Genomic DNA, 18,282 nt, shown 5'->3' on the forward strand with positions numbered 1-18,282 from the left:
ATTCTTTTGTTTCATGTTCCCAGAAAGAGGTTAATAAATGTCACATTGTTCATTTACAAATGGAACAGATCCTGTTAAACTCTGTTTTCAAACATCCATTCTTATATTTATCGAGATGCCTGCATTTTGTTTCTCTGTATTTGCAGTGAATTTAAACCTTAATTATTCTTCCTTACACCAGACTTCACTGTTTTGTTTTTAGCTTTCCCCTTTTTTTTCTTATGTTTGTTTTTCCACAGAAGGTAAGAATAATGGCCTAAAATTTGAAGAAAGTGTATGTAAAGCCTAATCAATAGTTCTAGTCAAGCAATTTCCTCTGGCCTTAAAAAGCTCTATAGGTTCAGAATTATTTAAATGAAGAGAAAGACAATTAAATGATAATTTACTGCTACTATTTTTATTTAGGACATACAAGTGTCATACCATCTCATCTACCAAGTGCCATAATCTAAGCAAATTATTCATTAGGAATGAATCAATACTGCTGTTGGGAGGAAAGATTTTAAAGGCCAGTTGGTTTAAAGAAGGATTCTCTGAAAGGAATTGGTCAGCTGCCAGAAGCTGTTTGCAATGACAAATTGCTCACAATGAATTGTTTAGAGTGAAAACACTACTTTTTGTTTACGAAACAAATCTGCATGCCAGTCAGTCGAGCATGGTTATCAAGGATGTTTACTGTAAGGTCATGAATGCAACAATGGTTTGCCTCCCTAAGTACATGCCATTTACTTCTCTTGAAGCCCTACTGCCAAATAGACATAAAATGCAGTTACCAACTTCAGAATTAGGTCCGCCATTGTCACAGAGAAAGGCTGTCTGGCACTCTTTTCATATCCTTTTCTTTCTTCATTGCCAATCTTCCTGTATTCAAGGGATAGTCTGAAAATATCTGTGTGCAATGTCTTGTGGACATTTTCAGGAATGCTGGTGATTGTGCTGGATCATTTAAATTCAGTAGCCTGTCTTCCACAGCTGCAAAGCCTCTCTGAGCATTTCATTATTCAACCATCTAGTGTCTGTGAAGAAGCAATACGACTGCCAATGCTCTCTCAGAGCTGCTAAGAAGTAAACATTAAAATTTGCTTTTAACTGTATTTCTTACAGCACAGTAAGTTAGTGAGATATGCATCACTTAGAAACATTGCAGTTTATTTGCAGAAAGTCAGTAAAGACAATCAGATTAATAGTTCTGCCAGCAAATATTGTTGTAAATGTACTGAGAAGACTGCAACTAATTTTCTCTGTAGCAGGGAATGCAATCTATGTTCAGTTGCACGTCATGTGACATTTTCCTTGACTATGTAGGGACAATTTCCGAAAGGCCATGTTGAATCTCCATGGCATTTATCATTGTCTTAGTCTAAAAATAATGGATACCTGACTATTCTTTAAACTTTATATACAGAACAGCATTTGTGCAAGAAAGTTGCTATGGAAATTTATGATTACGTTTTCTGACTAAAACACTTTCCAGACAGCACTGTGTCACATCAAAATTTGCATTTCATTCTGTAGCTGCATACAAGTGTGATAATATATATCTAATGAGAATGGGGGAAGATTTGCAGTAAAATCAAACCCTCAGTGGAGGGGAAAAAGTAGAAAAAGTACAGTCTCTGGTCAGTGACCAACTTATCAGCAAACAGAATCCTATACAATTGTACAAGGGAAATTTTTCCATTGTATTCAGATGCTTTGAAAGAAAAAAGGAAATACCACTGCAGCTGTAATATGATAAGAAATTCTGAGCTGTCTCTACAGTAGACTTTACAAAGCACGAAGATAAAGCACAGGTTTCTAAGGTGCCCTTTTCTCCACATTCTGATCAGTGATATGAGTAGAATACTCCTGTATTTGCCTGGCAGCAGAGCTGCTCAAGCATCACAAAAAGTATGATCAATTCAGCACAAAAGAGGGTCAAATCAGTTGGATATTTTTCTGCTGCCATCAGTTAGTCAATTGCAGAGGTAACAACTGATCAGACATTGAGTACTACAGTGAAAAATCTACCAACACTCTGGTTGAATAGTCATCATTCTCCTTCAGCAGTCAGGGCAAAAATTACTGTTCTGGGGGGACAATTACCTTTAAAATGTTTTCTTGAAGTTTTTATAATGATGTTTCCATATGTAAATACCAGTATATATCGTTTTCTCAATGAGAGCATTAGTACAATGACCAGGATTATTTTTACATTTTTGCAATTGCTGTATTCCCAAGCTGGTCACATAGAGAATCTACTAAAACATGTATGATTTGATATTTGCAAAAAAGGAGTAATGGAAGATCAGACTTAAGAAAGTGTGATATCTTTATCTTCACCTATACTCAGGTTCTTGTTGTACTGCAGGTTACTACTCCAGTGTGCCAGTTCAATTTTTGCTCAGCTATGTTTTAAAATATCTCTCTCCAGTAAATACATTTTGATTCAGTCTAGTCATTTTATACAGCCATCACTTTCTCAGTACATTTCAGGAAGCATGAAAGGAGCAGATACAGTGACTTGGCTTAAATAAGAATTGACACAATCCCTAGGTCTCAAATGTTCACGCACATTTCTGTTGTGAAGCTCTTTGCTTATTTGATTCACACAATCACCTGAAAGAGATTAATTGAGGATTCAGAAAATCCTTCAGAATATGTATGTTTTCTTGTGTCCCTTGTGTCATGGAGCAGCTATGGAAGAAAACACTTAAAAAATTCAAAACAGATCTCTGCTTTTGACCACAAAGATAATTGGTTTTATAGCCTTTAGAAAGAAAAGCAGGATGTGAAGTTGATAACATTTCCTCTGTTCCAGGATAGAAAAGAATAAATATTTTCTAACTTGCCTGTTACGTTTTTCATGATAAAATGTACCTCTTGTGCCAAGTTTAGTCTGAAAATTACCTATTTGATAGTGAGCTTTGTGTTCCTTATACAGTTTTCATTTAGTTAGAAAGCTTATAGGTAATATAGCTTATAGGGAGGGGAAGGGAGGGGAGGGGAGGGGAGGGGAGGGGAGGGGAGGGGAACCAACAAAGAAGCAACTATGAACACCACAAACCACAACACAAAACCATACCTCGTTGGATTCCTTTGCTAGAGATAGAGGGTCTGGGTGCTATAAAAGTGAACTATGCTCACAAATATAGGCAGGCATTTGGAAAAGACCCTCCTTTTTGTGAAACTTATTACCTTGCATTGTCAGGTGGAAATACTGGGCTGATGAGAATGCTTTTCTGTTCCAGTGTCTAGGGATCACTAAGGGAGTTTGCCTTTTTTTCTGCTTCCAAATATTAATTTCCTTTCTTACATCTGAGTAATAGCAGAGGAAGAGGAATTGCAAAATGGAGAGGTCCCTGATCTATATAAACATTATTTTTGTGCTTTTTTCCTTAATATCAGTTTTGACAGACTTTGCTATAAACACTTTTCTGTAGGCTTTCTAATTTTGTCCATTGCAACTTCTCAGCGAGTCAAACAGGTCTCGTAACTAGAGTAGATAAGCATGACAGAGAAAGAGTGTCTATAAACAGAGACAGAAAAAAATACAAGTTCACATCTGGGTCAGTGAACAATCACTGGTGTCTAGGAAACAATGTCAGTGAACAACAGCACTTAGCATTGCTTTGAAAAAATAAAGTGCTTCTGGTCTTATCCAATTCTCAATGAAATGAGAGGAAATCTTTATCTTCATTATAATGGGAGCTGTGTAAAAATGTAATCCAAATACCAGGATGGTTATATCTTTAATACATTTCCCAAATCTAGCAATTTCTTAGAAACATTATATATTATTTAATAATAATCTAGAAATCAGAGTGGCTTCGGACATAAAAATTAGCAAAATTAAATGGAAAGTGAGTTTGCCATTGGCAGAAAGTTGTGTCAGCTTACTGTTCTGCTGTATGAACATTCACAGAAATGTAGAAGTGGGTTCAACTCTTCCTAGCTTCCATTCAAAAACAGTGTTCTCATTTAAGATAAAACATTAACTACATGCCAAGATTTTTGAACTCAGTGTAATAGGTTGTTTTGCATTGTCACATAGCTAACAGCACAGGATTGGCAAAATACTGGTAAACATTTGAAACATGCTTATTCAGGACCTTGTTTGTACCTTGTGGGAGTGTACATGTATAGAGCTTGACATGCTGCATTTCCTGTTATGGCAGAATTTGAATAAAAACTCTCATTTCAAAATTCTATCCCTTTCAAGGTAAAAGCAGATTAAAATGTTGTTTTCATAGGACAAGGAATAAAGTAGGCTGACATCACTTGTCCCAGGTAGGTCTTTTCAAAGGTTTTTTGCTGAAAAACTTCAACCACACTTAATACTGAGTACTCCTAGTGATGCAAGCCCAACATGCTAGACCATCAGATGACTGAGTGGGAGACCTGAGTGATACAGGCAGTCTTCCTTCCCAGATGCAGCACACTGAGAGCTCCAGGGTGTTACTGGTTCACCTGCAATCAAGGGAATTGCTATGCGTATACGTCAGCAAGGAAGATGAGTGTCCAGACACACCACTGACTGATTGGCTGCACCTACAGCAATGACCCATCTGCTTCTAGCAGGTTAAGCTGTGCAATACTTAACTGCGTTGGAGTATTTGATGTTTTTCACACATTCTTCCATTTTTTTCTGGTCACTCTTTTTTTGCATATCAAATATGAAATTAATCATTAAGTCACTGATCCTTCTGATGTCTAATTATGTTGGATGAAAAATAAGCAATTCTTACCCTAAATAAAGTATTCTGAAGTAAATACACTATGGGTGGATGAACCCTGACAGAAAGAGGGATGGCCAGACTGAGAAAGAAAGCGCAAGGCCCTCAAACATATACCTGAGGAAAAGCAAGAGCAGGAATTACAGATAAACTAACAGTAAGAAAAATAAAATAATAATATAAATAACCTAGTAGTTTACTAAGCTCTTAGAAGTTTTATGTCTAGATTCCTGTTTTTGCATGCATATTCTAACACTAATACATAGGTTGCAGTCTTCATGCTCTTAACTATAGTCCAATAATTTTTCTGAACATTTGAAGGTAGATCTTTCTCTGGGCAGTCTTAAGATAATTATTCTTCAGGTTGCTTCTTAGAACTTGGATATTAAATCAGATACTACATCAATATTTCAAATGTATTTCATGCATTCATATTACCAGATATTACAGACTGGTAAGTTTTCCATTTCTCTCTGTTAGGTAATTTTGATAGCATAATTAAGATGCTTAAAACTTTCCATTAAAGCCTCTTTTTTTTTATTTAAAATGTAATTAAATTATACTGAATTTGCAGACTTCATTAGATCTTCTTAAAGGATTAGCAGAATATTGTTCTATAAACAACATAAATTCCACAATAGCTGTTTTGCTTTTCTGCTTAATGAAAAGGAAGTAAAATCTTACACAATTGTTCTAATACTCCATATTGAGACTCATCAAAAAAATTAAAAAAAAAAAGAAAGAAATTACTCCACATTGCAAATTGTATTACAGCTAAAAATGTCAGGATGGCTATATTAACAATTTTTAAGATGAGCTGTAGAGCAAAAATGGAATCATTTAACTTCCCAAAAGTCAGTTACCACACAATCAGATGGCTCTGTGGGTATATGTGTGCTTGCAGAAGTTATTCTGAGCATTTTTAACTTGCAGTTCTTCTTAACTTAAATATTACTTGACCTTCTCTACTAATCACTTGAGTCTGACTTTCCAAAGTTTTCCAAAGAATCTGTTATTTTTCCATGTTAATGACTCTGACATGAAATTCTGATTCACTTGAAAACAATGGCATTTTCCCATTCTTTTCAGAGCAAAAGTCTACAGAAAACTCACGCTAGGCTCCTATTGAGAACTCTGGAAAATCATGAAGCTCAAGAAAGAAAGAGGAGAGAAAGAATATTATGGAGAGAGTCTACTTTTTTTTTTTTTTTATCAACTGCCAAATTCTGTTATTTCAAACAAGAAATAATGAATTTAATATGGTTTTCTTTTGGGGTGTAACAACATGAAATCTATTTGTGCCTGACCTATAGAACTTGCATGTTGAATTTGTAGAAACGAAGAATGTAATAAAAAGATAAATCTGTTTTCTAAACCTGCTGAAAACTGTATGATGTTACAGAGTGAATACTGTTACGAGCTTGAGCTGCTACCTTGGCTTGCTGAAAGAGCAGGCATTGATATTTACAGCTGACCCAGTAACATCACACAGGGAGAATGAACAGCTTTCCAAAGGTCAAAGCAGAGCCATGAGCTGAACTCAGATTCCTGAATCCCACGCAAGTGTGAACTATAACACTATCAATTTATTGCAGTCATAAAATTAATTACTTTAACTTGAGCTTCTAGCAGATACAGAGCCAGCAGTACCAGTTCCCTCTGCTTTTTTGCAGGTTACTGCATCTGACTCCTCAAGAGCAGACTCTGAACCATGAAAATAAAATAAGCAGGGATCACCAAGTACTCCGTGCAATTTTTTAGTTCCTCTTATTTTGTTTGGAAATAGAATTATTCATCATGAAAGTTAAGTGAAATAATATTCTCAGAAACTCGCAGTTTTTCCCATTCAGATTATTATTATTTACAAATTACAAAGCAAATTACAAATTTCAACCAGAAAATAATGCCAGCAAGCTAAATGTTTCATGTTGTGGTTTCTGATTTACCAGTTCTATTTTGCCAGCATCGCCTCCTCCATGACTGGCAGTTATTATGGAGCAACATTAAAAAAGAATCCACTCAAGGAAACGACTCTGTAGTACATGATCATGTTCAGCTTCTATTATTGTTTGAAATATACAGATCAGGTTCAAGTGGGGTTTTGCAACCAGACAGAAATCTTAGAGCTCGAAATGAACTCTCTCTAACCCAGGACCTTTCTGCCTCTTGCTTTCTCACTCTTTCTCTCCACCAAGCCCAAAGCCAGATAACACTTCCCTGCTGTGAATGTTTTAAAGTCATCCAACAGCCCTGGCAAATGAGAGAGCTGTCATAGTTTTTGGATGAGAAAATCATCTGTAGCTTGCACAGATCTATAAGCTGATAGGAGTTAATTGACAGCTTGCAGGATTTGGTCTCCAGGCAGAGTGAGAAGGAATGGGAGCCCTGCGGGTTTCATTTGGGCAGAGATAAAGTGGGTTTTTATTCAGTGCTCATGGAGAGAGCATAATTAACCTTTTAGAAGTTTTAAGAATTATCAAATTGTTATTCATTTTTGCAAATGAGAAAAGAGAGCTTCCTTCTCTGCCAGGAAAATGCCAGTGCAGATTTCAAGGTCACTTGACGATTTTCTTTGACTGAAAAATGGAAATTGGAAAAAGAATTAGAGAAGAAAATTTAAAGATTGATAAGTAATATCATAAGGTCATGCATCACTTGTGATGTAAAATGAACAAATGTCTTTTTCTAACAAAATATACTTCAGTTAATATTTACTGTATGTTCATATTAACATGCTGGACACTACAGGTGATTAAGATTTTAATTGTTATTCTAAGCAAGAAAGTTGTCATTGGCATGTCTTTTATTTTGCTAATACAGTATAAATATCTTTTATTCTTAAAGGAGAAAATGAATCAGTAGACAAATTAATTGGCTTGGTACTCAAGATGCATAATACAATATTTTTAAATACTGCAGATTCCTGGAATTATTATATTAGCAAAGAGTAAAAGTATTAAATATTTTTTTTGTCCCTGTAAATTTTAAATAAATATGTATTAAGTCCCCTTAAACATTAGCATAAAAATTCATGATGCCCTAGACACTTTTTAATGAAAAAAAAAAAAGCTCTTAGAATTTTTCTTAAAGACTAGGCAATGGTTTCCATGAAATTATAGACTAGTAGATACATGTCTTAGTTCCTGTTTGACTGTATTCCACTCTTCTAAGGCAGCAGATGCAGTGAACAAAATACCTTTTAAATTATAACATTTTCTTTCTCCTAGTGTTATTTGTTGCATATGTATGAATTGTAGAGCAGTATATTCCCTGCACAGAAGAGTAGTTCTGAACTCTGCTGTTGAACAGAAGAAATATGGCAGTCAGCAATGGGCAGCCAGGACCAAAACTGTCAGTGCACCCATCCTTCTTATGGAAGCTGTGCTTTTTATTGTGGAACTCCTTTTTTGTCCACCCCTTCATGGTGAAGCTCTCTATATACACTATCCTTTCCTCTCTCTTTGCTCTTTCTCACTCTTCCTCTTTCCCAAGTTGATACTAGGCTTTTCAGACCTGAGACCTATCAAAATCACTATGTTTCAAATCTTTCACTGGTATGGTGGCATTTGGTGACCTTGAACAACTCAGTTCAATGCAGTTCTGCTACAGTGGAGGGATAAACCTCAGGTCGTGCGAATCCTTTCTGTAGGTGAGCTCCTGGCCCATATACTGTAGCTAATTGTGATAGGATGTTCTCTCCCTGTTATTTTTTTCTGGATGGAAATGAATATCAAAACAGTGTAAACTTTTGATATGTTATTTTAATAACAACCTTGTAAATAAGTTTACTGCTTAAGAAATCAACTTTAGCAATGAGGGATTCCAGACTTTTCAACAAGGCTTTAAAGAATAGTTTACAAAGATTATCTTATATTGTTTTGATTGAAGTATGTCATTATTATTATAATTCATGAGAGAAGTTTTATTTTGGCTTCCTAAAACCCATAAGTGGGAAAATGGTATTTTTGGCAAGATTTTTGTTTCTGTTACCCACTCTTTGTAAAAATCTTGATTTTATATATTTTTTTGTTCCCCTATCCTAACTTCTCTTGTTCTTTTGATTCAGGCAGGGTAAATGGTACATTGATAGCCTTGGTAAACCTCAAAATAAAATAAAATAAAAATAAAAATAAAAACAATGAGAGACTGCTGAGATTGTCTTGAGCTACCTCTTCATTTTCAAAATGTGTCTAAGTATGGTAGGATAAAGAAGTCATAAGTAATCATTTCTCCTTTTTTTGGCATGGCCATTACTGTGCTATTGACTTTCTTAACAAAGAATATAGAAGGCTAGGCTAAAAAATGACTATTTTTTCAAATCTCATTAATCCAAAATTCATGGCTCCACTCTTCCCTTAAGTGAATAGAAAATCTCTACACATTTTAACTTAGAACATTTGTGCTTTCCATTCTGATTAGGCACAACCTCCCTTCTCAGAAAATGGTACAAGTGTCCCTGCTGACATTCCATGGCCTCTTGTTACTAGAGGAATCTGATATTGCTCAACCAGACAAATGTAAGTAGCTTTTCAATTTGATTTCAATTTGATCCATAAGAGGAGAATATTTCTGATTAGACTCTAGAAGGTTCTCCAGGTAAATACTTTTATGAACATGAATTATTCATACTCACATCATGGGTACCACCAAATAAGAAGAATTTCATTAGTAACACTGCCAGACAGCTAAATATTAACTATACATTTTAGCCTAAAACTCATTCTGTTTTATAAAATGTATCTCTTATATAAGTTTCAAAAAACTAATAATGAGCTAACTTGTATCTTCAAACTTGCAGCAAGCCTTTCAGTTTCTTATTTCAGAAAATTTACTTAGTTTCTACAATATGAAAATTATAGACATGGTGACATTTAAACCTTTGCTTTTCATAGCATTTCACACTTACACCATTTTAAAAGACAGCTATTAACATTTACAAAAATCTTGCAGAAACCAAATGTTCTAACATGCAGAATTCCAATTACACTGTGTAAGAGGGTTATCGACTATTCTACAAGAATACTTTGAAGTGCTTGGTATTAAACCAAGAGCTAAAATGTCAGTTGCACATAGGCAATAAATTAAGGTTTATAAAACCATGTAAGATTTATTTAATATTACAATTTTGACCTTTAGACTGCTTTAACCATAGCTTGCTTAAATTTTCCTCCCTCTTACCTTCCTTCTTTATCTGTCTAATCTTACTTGAATGTTAAACAAACATTGTGATACTAGTTTTGCAAAGTAATACAAACAATCTGTAGTATCAGTACTCTTTTCCAGCTGTTGTTACACTGTTATACAAACCACATTCCTTTTTTTCATCAGAGGTGTTTTCTGAATTGCTCAGGCAGTTCAATGTCTAGATTTTTTAGGGTTGTCAGGTCATAGACATTTAATTTTCAGTTTCTCATTAAAAACATCCAAAACTTTCAATGACATACAAAACTAAAAACACAAATGCAGATCCGCTAATGGAACAAACAAGTAGAGAAATAACAAACCCTGAGAGTAAGACAGACAAAAACAAAAGAGAAGTGACAATGGCCATGCTGTTGAAAGAGTAAGCAACACTTACTGAGACGGGTTTAAGTGAATGTCAGTTTGAAACATATTTCAGCTCAATTCATAGTGAACAAAATGCTACCATGGAAATGTAAGGAATGAATTTACCATTTTTTTCCCCCATATTCCTAACATGGAGACTCCCTCTTCCCAGGTGAAGCTACTATCAGAAGCTATCTAACGTGTTATTACTGTCTCTCATTTCTGAGGTATTACTGATTAGTAAACTTTAGAAAAGCCTGAAAAGCAATTAGGTATGGAAATAAATGCTGAAGAATTGGCAAATAATTTAGCATGTGATAAAAGCTATGTACCTACTGATACTGAGGAATGCCCATAGAATGTACAAGGAAATTAGAAACTTAGGTGGATGACATTTTTTTTTCATTGAAGATCAAGATAAATGGTGATGAGGAAAATTCATAGACAGAAATATTCTGGACTTGTAGATATCACAAAGGAAATGGAAGAAGCAAATGTGAAAAACTGCATTGAAGCTCTAATATAAATATTTTGCCATCAGTTGAGCTGAGAGATCAAGATGACTGAAAGGACGCACAAAGTGCTAACGTGGAGCCAGCACCTGGACATTTTTCATCAGACGTCTTAACTACAGAGATAAGGTTAAAATGTTGAGATTGACTGGACAGAGATCAGAAATTAAATTCAACTTCATGTTTATTTAATTTTATCCAGACTGTAGTTTAAAAACCCATAGAGGTTACTCATATTTTCTTAAGTTTAAAGGAATTTCTCAGAGATCTAAATGTTCTCTATGTCACAGAATATTTCTTTTTCTTAAGTTGAGAGATGAGATACTGCAAACGGAAACTCCATTTTCTAACTCCACTCAAAAGCAACATAGAACTTTGCTTTGACAAAGTCACAACATTGTTTCATTGAGTACACCTTGAAAGTATGGGTTTCAAGACAACTTGTTTAGATTTTCTTGTTTTAACTTCAGCTAACTATCTGAATAACTGCACTGAACAAGATAATGTTATTACAGGATAACACATTTTTCCTCCAATGTGGATGGCAAAGTTGAAAACATAAGTATTTTATTTTTTCTGATAATGCCTTGGTGAAGGCTTATGACTGATAACTGCTCTTCTTCTTCAACATATGCACAACAAACAATGCCAAATTCTTAGCTGCAATTTGATGTATATGAGAAAACTATTCATGTTGAGCAATTGTGCTGTCTTGCCACTCATGCACTGAATCCACCTTTTCTAACACTTTCCAGCTTCTCAAATTCCAAGAAAAAGTGTTTTTGGGAAGAGCTCAAACATCACAGGAAAGGGTTGTGTTGCCTTCTTCCATAAATCTTCCCTTGGCCCACACAGGATTCCGTTTTAATTCACTTGCTAACATTCATTCTGCCTTTCAGCAGTCTTCAGCATCTAGAAGGGCCCCTTTCCTTTCTGTTCCTGTATAATCCGCAGCAATTGCATTGTTCTGCTAACAGACAAATAAATAGCTGTGCTAGAAAGGTAAATCTTAAATCACTGCACAGGCTTGGGTTTGGTTTTTTTTTTTTCAACACAACTGAAGATTTTCTTTAAATGTTGCTTTCAGACAACTTTCCCTCAGAATTTTTAACTGTCTCAATGCCTCAGCTTAAACCCCAGAGCTCTGCTATACAAACTGTCATAATCTGAGGTGTAGCATTCCTGATGCTAGAAAATTAAGAGTCAGATCATACTGATTTGAATGAAATGGGTTTTCAATGAAGAGACACTTCATTCAGTCTAGCACTAAAATTGGTAGCAATCATTTGCAGGGTCGTGGTCCCAAGAGAACCGTCATTTCAAAACCATACAATGGGCAGCTTTTCTCAGAACACTGCAACATTCAACAGAGAGGCAATATTAGGGAGCTGCAGGAGAGGCAAGAAAGTGAAAAGGTTTATGTTGTTGACTACAGAGAAGAGGAACCTGCAATCACATAGCGAATCAATCAGCTACTTTATTTTGGTCTAGTACATTGTTCATTCACTGTATTTTGCAGTGCATTTAATTGTTTGCAGTATGATAAGCTTTGTAGACCTCTTGAGAAATTTCATAAGATTGAACCCATACAACTAACAGTTAAATATTTATCATCTTCAGGGGTTTTGTTTGTTTGTTAATGTTTCTTCTCTCTCTCTTTCTCTTCTTCCCTTCACTGTTACTATATACAGGGCTTGAGGGCTCTCAATCAAATTTATGGAGTCACAGCAGTTTCTATACCTCTCAAGCGTCTGGATTTTATTGGAAAATACTCCACTTACAGGAATTTGAATTATGGACTACATGGTGTTTTCCTGTTTTCTTCCATTTTTTACTCTGTGACTACTGAAGTTGCAAGCAGATATCTGTAAAGACCAAAGAAGTTGTATTCCTGTAAACTACACTTATTATGTTGAGTCAAATGCTGTACAATTGTCTCCTGTCACCTAGAAGTGACAATGATTTAAAAAAGTAAAGCAAACAAACAAAGAACACAGTGAACTAATCCATCTAGTTTGCGTGATCAGCATCACCACTTCAGTGGCCAGATTTTCTATAATTATATTGGAGTGATAAAGATGCTGCAGTGCACTTTAGAGTGGCAGAAGTATAAGGCCAAATACATTACAACTGGAGTCTGAACACACTGCTACACTGATTTAGAGAATGATTAACATTACCAAAAGATGTTGGATAAAATAACTTGAGTATTTGGTATGTATGGTTATTACATGCATTTGGATTTTTTTCTATTGTTTATCATAGTATGCTTAGCTCCATACTGAGCTAATTAAATAAATGAAAAAAAAAAAAAAAAAACATTTTCATATGGGATATAATAAGTGACTGTTCAGTATCTTTTGTGTTGTTGAACATTAAGGAACAACCTAGTTTCTGGGAAGATAATGAGGAAATTTGATTAAAATGGCACTACAGCCAAGGATCCTTATAGTCACTGTATGCTTTAGACTTTCCGTGTAAGGCCTAAGACTGCCAGTCACCAAATACGGACACAGAATTTCCTGAATCTTTTCATACTGGTTGTACATCACTGTTTGCTAATGTGTGTTTTCAATTGAGTTGTAATTCAGAGACATAATTTTTCCACCAGTGGATAGTGAGGATTTTCTTTCTGCTATGAAAAGGAAGAAGATTAAGTGGATAGCAGGAGGATAGAAGGAAGAAATTTGCTTCAGCAAAAGGCAGTTTGTATAGAAAGAAGCTTCTCCTCATTAGTATGATATACAACGAATGGGACACAAGTAACTGGCATTACTTACTTTGGTTGTTAGAGCCCTATTTTCTTATCCTGTATATGTGAATTACACCTGCTGTGCCAGTACAGTTGAAGTACTTGCATATATGAATGAAATAAACAATTGCAGTAACTGTCCTCACACGTGGAAAACAGATTTCAGCTTTGTGTCTTTGAATCTCTACACCACCAGCTGTTTGTAAGAAGTACTCATTCTATCATCCACTTTGATCAGACAAAAAGTGAAACTGTGGCATAACAATTTGTAGCAGTTTGAAACTAATCTTGGGAGCATTAGCGAGTGCCCCTTCTTTAACATCAAGACTCCCTTACCAGCATGCAGGATGAAGAACACTGCATTTGAAGAAGCTGCATAGCAAATATAGTCCGACAACGTGTAACTGTGCTCTAGCCATTCCTTAGGGCCACCAGGGAACCACAGCCTAAAAGGATACCATATTATCTGGCCCCAGGAAACTTTCCCAATCTAAGTGATCTACGTTCCACATGTGATGCAGACATGCTCAACAAGTTGTGATAAATACTCTAATGCAGTGCTCACATTATTTTAATGGGCAAATGGATAGTACATTCTAAGTGCGAAATGCTTTTAGTACAGAGGGCCACAAGATATATACTGCAGTAATAGGTTGTTCCAAAGAGAATTTAGTCTGAAAGGGATGCAAAACAAAGTGTATGCTTGGGACATTGCCATTGGGATGACATGGAGACAAACCCTAACCAAAAACTACAAAGAAAATGTGCAGAGAACAGGCACAAAAGTGGAAAGTAGGGGGGAATTAAGGATATATAGGAGGACAAAGAATGGTCAAGGAAGAGTGAAAATAAAGGAATGAGAAGAATATAGAGGTCAGGGACTGTGTAGATGAGCAAGATGCTTTGGTATGAGAGGAAGAGATTACAGTGAAACACGAGAGATAATGGAGAGTTTGAAAAATCAGAGGAAAAGAAGAGGAAGAAATTTTCCTCTAGCACAAGGGACAAAAGAAGAATAATGCTTATCCCAAAAGTCATTTCATGGGAACACACTCCTGTGTGGTTTTTGAATGGTAAGAAGCTTTTAATATAAAACCTGTTTAGAAGAACAGTCCGAGTATTTAAAAAAATAAAATTAAATAAATAAAAAAGAGTAGCAAAACTTTCACTGAGCAGACACCTGATATAGCAGCTGAGCTAGGACTCAGCTCTCTCATGATTGTGACACGGGTTCTCACTGGGCTTAGCTTGGAATTATGCCAGTCACTGACCATGCAGGCCCACTTTCATGAAGCAGCCAAAAGGATTTTAATGACTAAGAATGACTAGAAGATCAGGTTTCCGTCCAATACAAAATGACATTGTAATAGCAGGTATGAGAGCATGATAAAAGCTGGACATCAGATTTTTTTTTTTCCTTTTGATTTCATTACAAGGTGTGGATTCTTTAGGACTTTTTGTCCTCTGCTTTTTTTTTGTTTCATAAACAGATGTAAAAAGCAGAGTGGATAGAAAGTTAACTGCCAGTAATCAGAAATAAAACCACAGTGAAATATCCTGCTTGTCTGTCTAATGTAATTTATCTGAAAATGCATCTCTTTGTACATATGGGAAGCCAGGATGAGTTCATTTGAGTTCTTTTCAAGTTCACTGTAACTGTATGCTTCTCTGCTATAAAAGACCAACATAAAATTGATCACAATATGCAAAAAGATTTTTCCTTTTTTTTTTTTATTATTCACAAACACCCATTTTCAGGGCTGAATAATGCATAAACAAGATAGAGAGATCTGAAGATCACTGAACATCACATATGCAGCTTTTTCAACTTATGTTTGTATTTATAGAAGCACTGGTGAACCAGACTCTATAGTGAGCTGTAACTGAGAACAGATTCAAGGCGAACATCAAGCACTGTAAAAAGTTCAACACAGTAACAAAACTATTTGATCTTTCATTGGCTGAGTGTAGCTGTTGTGAAATAAAATAAAATAAAACACAGTGACTAGTCATTGCTGACTATAACTGTAGATGCATCCAGTCTAAATTAGGTTCACATAATTATTGAAGTATGCTATGCATTACAATCAACTCTAGGTCAGATAAACACATGTGCACATGCATGTATTTGTGAGCTCATGATATTTAACATTTTTCCTGTGATGTATTTCCTCCTCCTCCCCTCCCCCACCCACCCTTAAAAGGATACTTTTCATTTTTAACAGACACGCTGGAATTCTTAGGCTGATAAAAGTCTTTTTCACAAGCAGATTATTTTTGAAGGATCATTATATTTTTCATACAAGCAGAAAAATTGGCATACAAATAATGTAATATATACCTCTTTTCTATCTGGAAGAAGATAATTTCTTCTAATTCCAATTTAATTGTTAAGTGTAAGACTATAACACAACAAGATACTTCAGGCTATGCAAAACACTAGACTGCAGATACATTTACTCATGACATGCCAAAGCCACTTACACATCCCCTGAGACAGATTGGTGGGTTAGAATAACAGCTTCATTATTTGGAGTTTCACGTCCATCACCCTACTTATTAGCATAGTTTTGAGGTTAAACAGTGGTGTTAGATTTCTGTGTGCATCCTCCTACTCACTCATTAACAAGTTACTTTACAGTTTTTATTCAGAACCATAGAATCACTGAGGTTGGAAGAGATCTCTAAAATCATCCAGTCCAACCATCCACCCACCATGAATATTTCCCACTAAACCATGTCCCTCAGTACAACATCTGAATGTTTCTGGAACACGTCCAGGGTCAGTGACTCCACCACCTGTCTATTCCAGTGCCTGACCACTCTCTTGGAGAAGATGTATTCTCTAACGTCCAACCTAAATCTCCCCTTCACAGCTTGTGGCCATTATCTCTCATCCTATTACTAGGTACATGGAAGCAGAAACTAAACCCCAACTTACCACAACCTTGCTTCAGGTAGTTGCAGAAGGCAATGAAGTCACTCATGAGCGCCCTCTTCTCCAGAAAGACCACTAGACCCACATTTAGTGTCACACACACTTAGCGTGGCCACATTAGTAGTCACATTTAGATCACTATTGCTTAAATCAAGCATATCCTGTCCCAAAAATGTGGCTTCCTCAGCAATAAGACAATTATCCACACACTGATTTAGTACCTTACTTCAACATGGAATTGGGATCAGAATCTCCTCAGAAAGAGACTTTGAAAATGTTTCAGTGATTTCAGTTGGTTTTGGATGAAGACTAAAGTTTCATCTTTTGGAAAGCACTTAAATGCTCACACATGCCTGTGACTGTTCAACAAAAGCATTTAAGGACATAAGTCATTGACTCTTGTTTCATTATTAGAGGTCAAGTAGACACATAAATTATTTTCTTATTAAATATTCAATGTTGACTAAAACAGCCAGCTTTAAGTAACAAAAATCCAAACTTCATTATGAATTACCCGTATAGACTTCTGCACGTGCTAGAGTAAGATAAATAAATGTTGCCCCCTGAGTTTAAGGGAACATTTTACTTCCTCGCTGTAGGGTGAATACCCTGAAAGAATAGTACCCACACAAAATAATGAATGTGAAAGGTGTATTTTTGTATGGCTTACCCAGATGGTATAAAGACAACTGGTAAATTTGGAAAGACTCACCTTTCTCACACAGGAGATCCTTCCCCAGTGGTGGTCAGCCGTTAAATGGAGTCTAGGAGAGGTGGAGCCAGACTCCACCCCCTTCTGGTCACACAGGTGCATTGCCTTCACCTGTGCTCCTGCGGCTGACTAAGTGCTCGCCTCAGTGATCGATCAGTGCTTCAGGCCGTGATTCAACAGTTGCTATATACTCGCTAATTTGCTTGCACCACGTCTATTCAGAATATTAACTCCTAATATAAATATTCTACCATACTGCATGTCAGACTTTAGCTCATTAGCAGTTCATGGAAGTCCTTACTCCCACCATGGAGCTTAACATTTTTTCTGTAAAGCTTTCAAGACTTCATTGGTCAACCGCCATGTTAGTGTCTGAAAGTTAAAATAAAATAACAATGACAACTAAAAAGCAGTAGCCAAACAACAAATGTTAATCCTGTAATACATCAGCTGAAATGTTCTGATTTCACTAACAATCTAGTACTCATTTATTTATCTGCCTGATGTTAGACCTAATGTAGATATGCATGCGTGCCTAGTTGGACAGTAGCTAAGTACAGACAACAATAAATGGCTAAGATCTTAAATTATGGAATAGAAAAAGTGTTCAGTATCTGCACATATATTTATAGATGACAAATGTGTATCTGAGAATAGCATTATTTTGTTCTTTTTTCATAAACAGTTTAGAATTTTAAGGGTCACTTTGCTTCTCCAAAGTGTGAAGGGTAGAAGCTGAAGAAAAGAAATTTTCTTTGTTGAGACATTATGGCTATTTCTTGCTCCTCTACCTCTGACTTTGCCCAGGTTCACCAACAAATGATTTAGGAAAATCTTGAACAGAGCTAATTTAATTTATTCCTATGTGTAATTCAAACTGAACTAGAGGTGAACTGCATTAGATATTCGCATGGTTTGTGTGTAAAGCAACAAACAAGTAGAAATGGCAGATCACAATGAAGCTCCTGTCAGCTGTCATTTCCCACTGATGTATTTTACTGTTGTCATTACTTTTTGAAAACTGGTATATATTATAAATTACAAGGTTTTGTTTAAGTTTTGAAGATGTACTACATTCCTGCTCAAGTTTCTGAACTACTTTTTTT

The sequence above is a fragment of the Cyrtonyx montezumae genome, unplaced genomic scaffold, assembly GCF_038088225.1.
Source record: "Cyrtonyx montezumae isolate F1298 unplaced genomic scaffold, pur_monq_1.0 scaffold_30, whole genome shotgun sequence".
In the NCBI taxonomy this organism is placed as follows: domain Eukaryota; kingdom Metazoa; phylum Chordata; class Aves; order Galliformes; family Odontophoridae; genus Cyrtonyx; species Cyrtonyx montezumae.